Genomic DNA, 7,644 nt, shown 5'->3' with positions numbered 1-7,644 from the left:
TTCCTCTTTTCCTCCTCAATGTTAACTCGAAAAATTATATACTGGATAACACCTGTGTATCACGAATTAGGGAGATGTAAATATGGTTCTTATAACACTTTCACAGCATCTGTACTCCTTCCTTTTCTCTCCCTCTTTTCCTATTTTAACTTACCTCCAAATAATTATTAATCGCCCTATTACCTGCATATCACCTGTTCAGCACGAGTGGGATGTGTATGGTTCTCACATCACCTCCACACCATCTACACTCCTTCTTTCTTCTCGTCTCCCTCGACACCTCTTCTTTCCACCTTGTTTATATGCTTCTTTTTCATTTCTGCATACCCTTCATACTCATTGCTATATATGGTTCTCACTCCACTTCCACATGATATCCACTCTTCCTTCTCCTCCTCCTCATCTTCCTCTCTCTACCTCCTCCTCACCTCATCTTTACCGCATACTTTTTTTTCTTCATCTCTTCATCCTCTTAGTATTTATCACTGTAATTATGGCCCTCACAGTACTTTCACGTCATCTCTTTCCTTCCTTCTTGTCATCATTTTCCTCTCTATCTCCTTCTCCTCATGTCAGCTGTATGCTTCGCTCTTTTTTCCTTCATCTCTTCATCATCTTAATCATCACTGTAATGATGGCCCTCACAGTACTTACACATCTTATCTTCTCTCCTTCCTTCTTGTCATCATCTTCCTCTCTATCTCCTCCTCATGTCAGCTGTGTACTTCGTTCGCTTTTTATCTCTGCATCCTCTACATACTCTACGATTTGGTCCTCTCGCTACCACATCATATCCAGTCCTCCCTTCTTCTCATCTCCCTCGCCACCTCCTTCTCACCTCATCTTTATTCTTCTTTCTCATCTCTGTATCCCCTTCATACTCATTCCTACATGGCCCTCGCTACATTACCGCATTATCTCCTTTCCTTTCTTCTTCTCTTCATCTCCCTCTCTGTCTCCTCGTCTTCAGATTCTACTATACTTCTTTCTCATTTCTGCACCCTCCACATACTCATTACAACATGCATGACCTCACACTTCTTCCACATCATGTCCACTTCCCCCTCTTCTCATCTCTCTCTCTACCGTACCTCCTCAGCATTTCAAATTTATGCTTCTTTTTCTTTTATCTCTGCATACTTTACCTATTACTCCATGGTCGTCACACCTGTTCCACATCATTTCTACTCCTCCTTTATCATCTCCCTCTCCGCCCTCTCATCCTGACCTCATCTTTGTTTTTTTGTTTTTTTGTCTCCGCATCCTCTACATTCATCTCTGTTCTGTCCTCACTACTCATCACTATGGTTCTCTCACTGCTTTCACATCCTCTTTTTTCCTGCCTTCTTCTTACCCCCCTCTCTATCTCCTCCTCCTGACTCCTATTGATACTTCTTTCTCATTTCTTCGTTTTGATTTTACCGATTTCAAACCAGTGGGAGACAACACAAAACACTGACAGAATAAGCTGCAAAAAAACTGTCTTGATACTATTATTGTCCCTATTTGTTACTATTTGCCTCATTAATAATAGGAAAGGTGACGTACATACATTTACATTGCTCTAACCTTATCGCGTTACCAATATCTATCCTTGCTGTGCGTGTAGAATATATGAGTATTAGCAACTGACTTTCAACTTCCATCTATACTGGACAAGATAGGACAAGGTCGACTGTACAAGTATATTTGATGGCCTCTGAATACCCATCTTTCTCATCATGCCTCCTCTAAAAAAAATGACCCATAGCATCCTCGAAACTGCTTTTACTTTTTCTGTCAATAAATATTCACCTGCAAATTATACAAATCAGATAACAGATAGGTAAATAGTTTAGTGACCTCTAACACTGACTGTCTCTCTTTGTAACGCATAAAAAAAAAAACATAATTATACCGTCAAAATGCTCTTCCTTCGTTTCTCAATTGATATTCACCTCCAATTTATACAGGACAGGTGAGAGGCACAAATGCACACAACATATCATTATCCTGTCGAAATGCGCTCCCTTCGTCACTCAATCAATTACCTGTGATTTATAGAAGCGTGGTGACATAGGTAGCTATTTTAGTGGCCTGTAATCCATTGACCCTCTCTCTGTAAAACTGCTCTCCCCCCGTCACTCGCTTAATATTCACCTCCAATTAACATAAACCAGGTGACACAGGTTAATCTTTTAGCGACCTCGCCTAACCACTTGACCCTCTCCAATATTAATGGAAAAAAAAAAATCATCATTATACCTTCGAAATGCTCTTCCCTCGTCACTAATTTAATATTCACCTGCAATTAACATAAGCCAGGTGACACAGGTAAATCTCTTAGTGACCTCGACTAACCACTTGACCCTCTCCAATCATAATGCAAAAACAAACAAACAAACAAAAAATCATCATTATACCATCGAAATGCTCTTCCCTCGTCACTGATTTAATATTCACCTGCAATTAACACAAGCCAGGTGACACGGGTAAATCTTTTAGTAACCTCTACCAGCCACTTGACCACCCTTAGCAATGCATAAAAAAAAAAACATATTACACTATCAAAAATGCTTTCCCTTCATCTCTCAGTTTGATATTTGTTGCACGTAAAACTAGACACGTGACAGTGAGCTATGGTAATGGACTGTCACCCCCCCCCCCCCCCCCCCAACGTCACCTTTACCTGTCAGCTTAACCATATCCCCGCGTGACGCACCTTAGCTGTATCATCCATAACGTTATGTCACCGAGACCACTCTTCCTTCGTCTCTCAGTCATTTACCTGCTATTAACACTAGACAGGTGACAGTGAGGTATTTTTATGAGATCTAAATTAGTCACCTTAGGCTTTTGTTACGCCCTGGTCTCCCTTCTCTACTCTTTTTTTTTCTATGCTCTTCTCTTCACCTAACATCTCATCTAACTTAACTCTCCTCACCTAACTTCTCATCTTCTTTTTTTTCTTATCTCCTTAACTTCTTTTTCCTCCACTTCTCTCCTTCTCTCTTCTTTTTTTTTCTCTATGCTCTACTCTTCACCTAACATCTCATCTAACTTAACTCTCCTCACCCAACTTCTCGTCTTCTTTTTTCTCTTATCTCCTTATCTTCTTCTTCCTCCACTTCTCTCCTTCTCTCTTCTCCCTTCTCTTCTTTTTTTTCTTCTATGCTCTACTCTTCACCTAACATCTCATTTAACTTAAGTCTCCTCGCCTGTAACTTGTCATCTTTTTTTCTTATCTCCTTACCTTCTTTTTCCTCCACTTCTCTCCTTCTCTCTTCTCCCTTCTCTTCTTTTTTTTCTATGCTCTACTCTTCACCTAATGTCTCATCTAACTTAACTCTCCTCACCTAACTTCTCGTCTTTTTTTTTCTCTTATCTCCTTATCTTCTTCTTCCTCCACTTCTCTCCTTCTCACTTCTCCCTTCTCTTCTTTTTTTTCTTCTGTGCTCTACTCTTCACCTAACATCTCATTTAACTTAAGTCTCCTCACCTAACCTCCCATCTCCTTTTTTCTCTAATCTCCTTACCCTTCTTCTTCCTCCACTTCTCTCCTTCTCTCTTCTGCTTTTCGCTTTTCCATTATTTTCTTATTTTTCTTTGCTGTGTTTTATGTTAAGAGGTGAGTAAGATAACTATCAATATATCACCTTCAACTTATCTGTATACTCGGGAGCACTCAATTACTCACCTGCGATTAACACTCGACAGGTGGCATTGAGGTATTTTTATGAGTTCCAAACTACCCATCTTATGCTGCTCAGACTGCCTTGCACTTAAAATATATAATCCATAATCTTATACCTTTGAAATTGCTCTGACTTCCTCCTTCAGTGAATATCTACCTGTAATTAGCTCTAGACAGGATGTTCAGGTATATTAATGGCCTCTAACCTACCTATATTACCAACTTTTCCTTGTAAAGTATATGAATCATAACACAATAATTCCTTAACCTTTCTCACATGTCTTCGCGATGCATGTGAGGGCAACGTGTTGAAAAGAAATATGTATCGTTTGGCTTGTTCTGTGAGTTCCATTAAGGCCATCATAGGCTATAAATACACCTGTTTCTCACCTGGGAAGTATAAACGTATAAGTCAACTGAGAAGGAAAATCAAGGTGACAGGAAAGGGTAATAGCGATCGTTTATTTTTTTATAGTCAACCTGCGGGATCACGGGGCGTTAATAAGCCATAAAAATACCTGCGAATCACCTGAGCAGAGCGAATAGGAGGAAAAAAAGTTAAGTGAGCGGGAAAGTTAAGTTGTCACGTGACTGCACTTGAGAATAGGGAGACACAGACGAGGAAAAGGGTTAAGGTGTAGATCGTTATGATACCTGTGATTTACCTGTGAAGTAATTGTGACAGGTGAAAAGGGATGAGGGGAGAAATAAACTTGTCAGGACTTTTTGCAGGGAGAGAAGGAGATAGACAGATAGGTAGAGAGAGAGAGAGAGAGAGAGAGAGAGAGAGAGAGAGAGAGAGAGAGAGATTATTCGAAAAGTTGTTAGGAAGGGATTTGTTAGTGAGTTGATCAGAAAGTGAGGGATGGTACTGATATACTAACACCTGATTTTTTTTCTTTGATATTAATTTTGAAAAGGAAAGAAGAGAGAGAGAGAGAGAGAGAGAGAGAGAGAGAGAAATAACAATAGCCTCCCTTGCCTATCATCTGCTTATATGTTAATCTGTGTAAATTATGTAATACTTTTTTCTCTTCCCGTCATATCCTTTTCGCTCTCCTCCTCTTCTCTCCTCTCCTCTCCTCTCCTCTTCTCTCTTCTATTTCCTCTCTCCTCTTCTCTAGCATTCTCCTTTCCTTTCCTCTCCTCTCGCAGCATTTTCTCCTCTTCTCTCCTATCCCTCCTTTCCTCTTTTCTATTTTCTCTATTTTCTCCCCTCCTCTCCTCACGTCTTCTATCCGCTTCTTTCCTCTCCTCTCCTCTTCTCTCATATGTTTCCTCTCTCCTCTTCTCCTCCTCTCTCTTCTCTCCTGTCTTTTCCTCTCCTCTCCCACAATTTTCTCCTCTTCTCTTCTATCCCTCCTCTCATCTCTTCTATTTTCTGACCTCTTCTCCATCATTCTCATCTCTCCTCTCCTCTCGTCTTCTCTTCTCTTCTCCATCATTCTCTTCTATCTTCTCTCCTCTCTTTTCTCTCTTCATTCTCATTATTCTCATCCCTTCTCTCCTCTCCTTTCTCGTCTCCCTCTCTCTTCGTCATTCCATTCTCTTCTCTTTTCCTCTCTTCTCCTTTTCTCTCCCTCTCCATATCCTTATTTTGTCTTTTTACTGATCCTTTCCTCTCCACTCCTCTCCTTTCCTCTTCTCTTCTTTTGCTCTCCTTTCTTCTCCTTCATCGTTCTCTTCTCCTTTTTCTCCTCTCTCCTCTTCTCCATCATTCTCTTTTCGTCTCTTTTCTCCTCTCATGTTTTCTCTTCTTCTCTCTTCTTTTCTCCTTTCCCCTTTCCTACTACCTTCTACATTATCCTCTTCTTTATTTCTTCTCCTCTCTTCTTTTTCCTTTTCTTTTATCCATCTTTTTTTCTCCTGTTTCTTTTCCTCTTTATCAGTCCCTTTCTTTCTCTCAATGATCTTTTTTTTTGTTATTTGTGGTAGAAAACGTAGAAAAAAGTTATCCAAGAACGTTATCTGTATATTTGTAAATGTATGCAAAGATTTCAGCACTTTCTCCTACCTCATTTTGGGTTCCTCTTCTTTCCTTTTATCCTTTCTCACCTATGCTCTCTTCTTTTAATATTTTCCTCTTTGCTCCACGTCTTCCTCTTTCTCTCCTCTCCTTTCCCTCTTGGTGTTCTCTCCTCTCCTGTTATGTTCTTTTCTTCCTCTTCTCCTCTCCTATTCTCTCCTCTCCTTTCGTTTCCACTCCTCTCCTTTCCTCTCCTCTTTCTTCCTCTCCTCTTCTTACCTCTCCTCTCCTCTCCTCTCTCCTATCCTCCATCATTTTTTCATGTCCTCTCCCTCCATCTCTTCTTTTTTTATTTATTTTCTCTCCATTCTCCTCTATCACTCTTCTCTCTTCTTCTCTCCTCTCCATTCCTTCTCTTTGCTATTCCCTCCTCTCCTCTGATCTTATTTTCTCTCTTCCCCATCATTCTCTTCTCCTTTTCTCTCTTCTCGTCTCCACTATACTCCTTACCTCTTCTCCATCATTCTCACCTTCCCTTTCTTCTCTTCTTTATCAATGCCTTTCTATCCCCCAATGACCTGTTTTGAGATTATTTGGTCAAAGAAGCGAAGAAAAGTCTTGAAAACACGTCTTCTGTATATTTGTAAACTTACCTAAAGCTTAAGTCTCCTCGCTCTTCTCTTCTCTTTTTTTTTCTATCTTTTACTCCTCATTTCTCTCCTCACCCAACTTCTCATCTTTTCTTTTCCTCTTACTCCATAATCTTCTTCCTCTTTCTTCTCCTCTGCTCCTCTCTCCCGTCATCTCCATCATGTCACTCGTTTTCCTCTGTGTTTAGTGTTATGTTTATTCTGTTTCAGGAAGAAGAAAAAGATGGTCTTTCTGAAATGGTATCTATAAATATGTGAACTTATATATATATATATACTTTGGAACACTTCTCTTTTATCTCTCCTCTCCTCTCCTTTCGCCTCCTTCCCACACCTCGTCTTCTCTTCCCTCCTCTTTTCATCATCTCCTCTCCTCTTGCCTCTACTTCTATCATTTACTCATCTCTTCTCTCCTTTTCTTCCTATGTCCTCCACCTCTTCCTTCCCCTCTCCTCTCCTGTTTTTCCTCCTCTCCTCTCCTTTCCTTTTTGTCCTCTTCTCTCCTGTACTTCCAACTCTCCTTTCCCAATTGTCCTCTCCTCTCCTGTTCTCTTCTTCCTCCTCTCCTCTCCCCTTCTATCCTCTCCTTTCGTCTCCTCTCCTCTCCTTTCCTCTCCTCTCCTCTCCTTTTCCTTTTTTCCTCTCGTCTCCTGTTCTCTTCTCCCTCCTCTCCTCTCCCCTTCTGTCCTCTCGTTTCGTCTCCTCTCCTCTCCTCTCCTCGTCTTCTCTTCTCTCCTCTTTTCTTATACTTTTTCTTTCTTCTATTCTCCTCTTATTCCCTGATCCTTTTCTCGTTCTCCTCTTTTTTTTTTTACGTATATTTTTATCCACTTCTAACTTATCATTTTTTCCCTTGCGTATTTTTTTTTCCTTGGCGCACTTTTTTTTTATCCCTTCACGTTAATCTAATAAAATTTTCTCCGTATTTCCTTTTTTTCCTTCGTATTTTTCTCTACAGTGTTTTTTTCTTCATCTCCAGTCTCTGTATATTTTTTTTTTTGTGCATCCAAAATATTTAAAGCATTATATCTTTCCAATCGACATTTTTTTATTATTCCTTCTCTCTCTCTCTCTCTCTCTCTCTCTCTCTCTCTCTCTCTCTCTCTCTCTCTCTCTCTCTCTTTTAAGTTGTTTTCTGTGTTTTTTCTTTATTTTTTTGTCTTCCTTGTTTATATTTTTCTTTATTTTTGTTCATTCTTATTCCTGAAGAGAACTAAAAATATGATAGAGAAAAAAAGAAGGAAATAGGTCAAAAGTTCAGGTGAGGTCCAGAGAGAGAGAGCGAGAGAGAGAGAGAGAGACATCTTGTGCAAACTTTCACCTCCGCCATTTTGTGAAGCATACCCGGAGCTCGC

This window comes from Eriocheir sinensis, chromosome 29 (assembly GCF_024679095.1).
Source record: "Eriocheir sinensis breed Jianghai 21 chromosome 29, ASM2467909v1, whole genome shotgun sequence".
In the NCBI taxonomy this organism is placed as follows: domain Eukaryota; kingdom Metazoa; phylum Arthropoda; class Malacostraca; order Decapoda; family Varunidae; genus Eriocheir; species Eriocheir sinensis.
The sequence above is the reverse complement of the archived record's forward strand: the minus strand, read 5'-3'. Positions refer to the sequence as shown.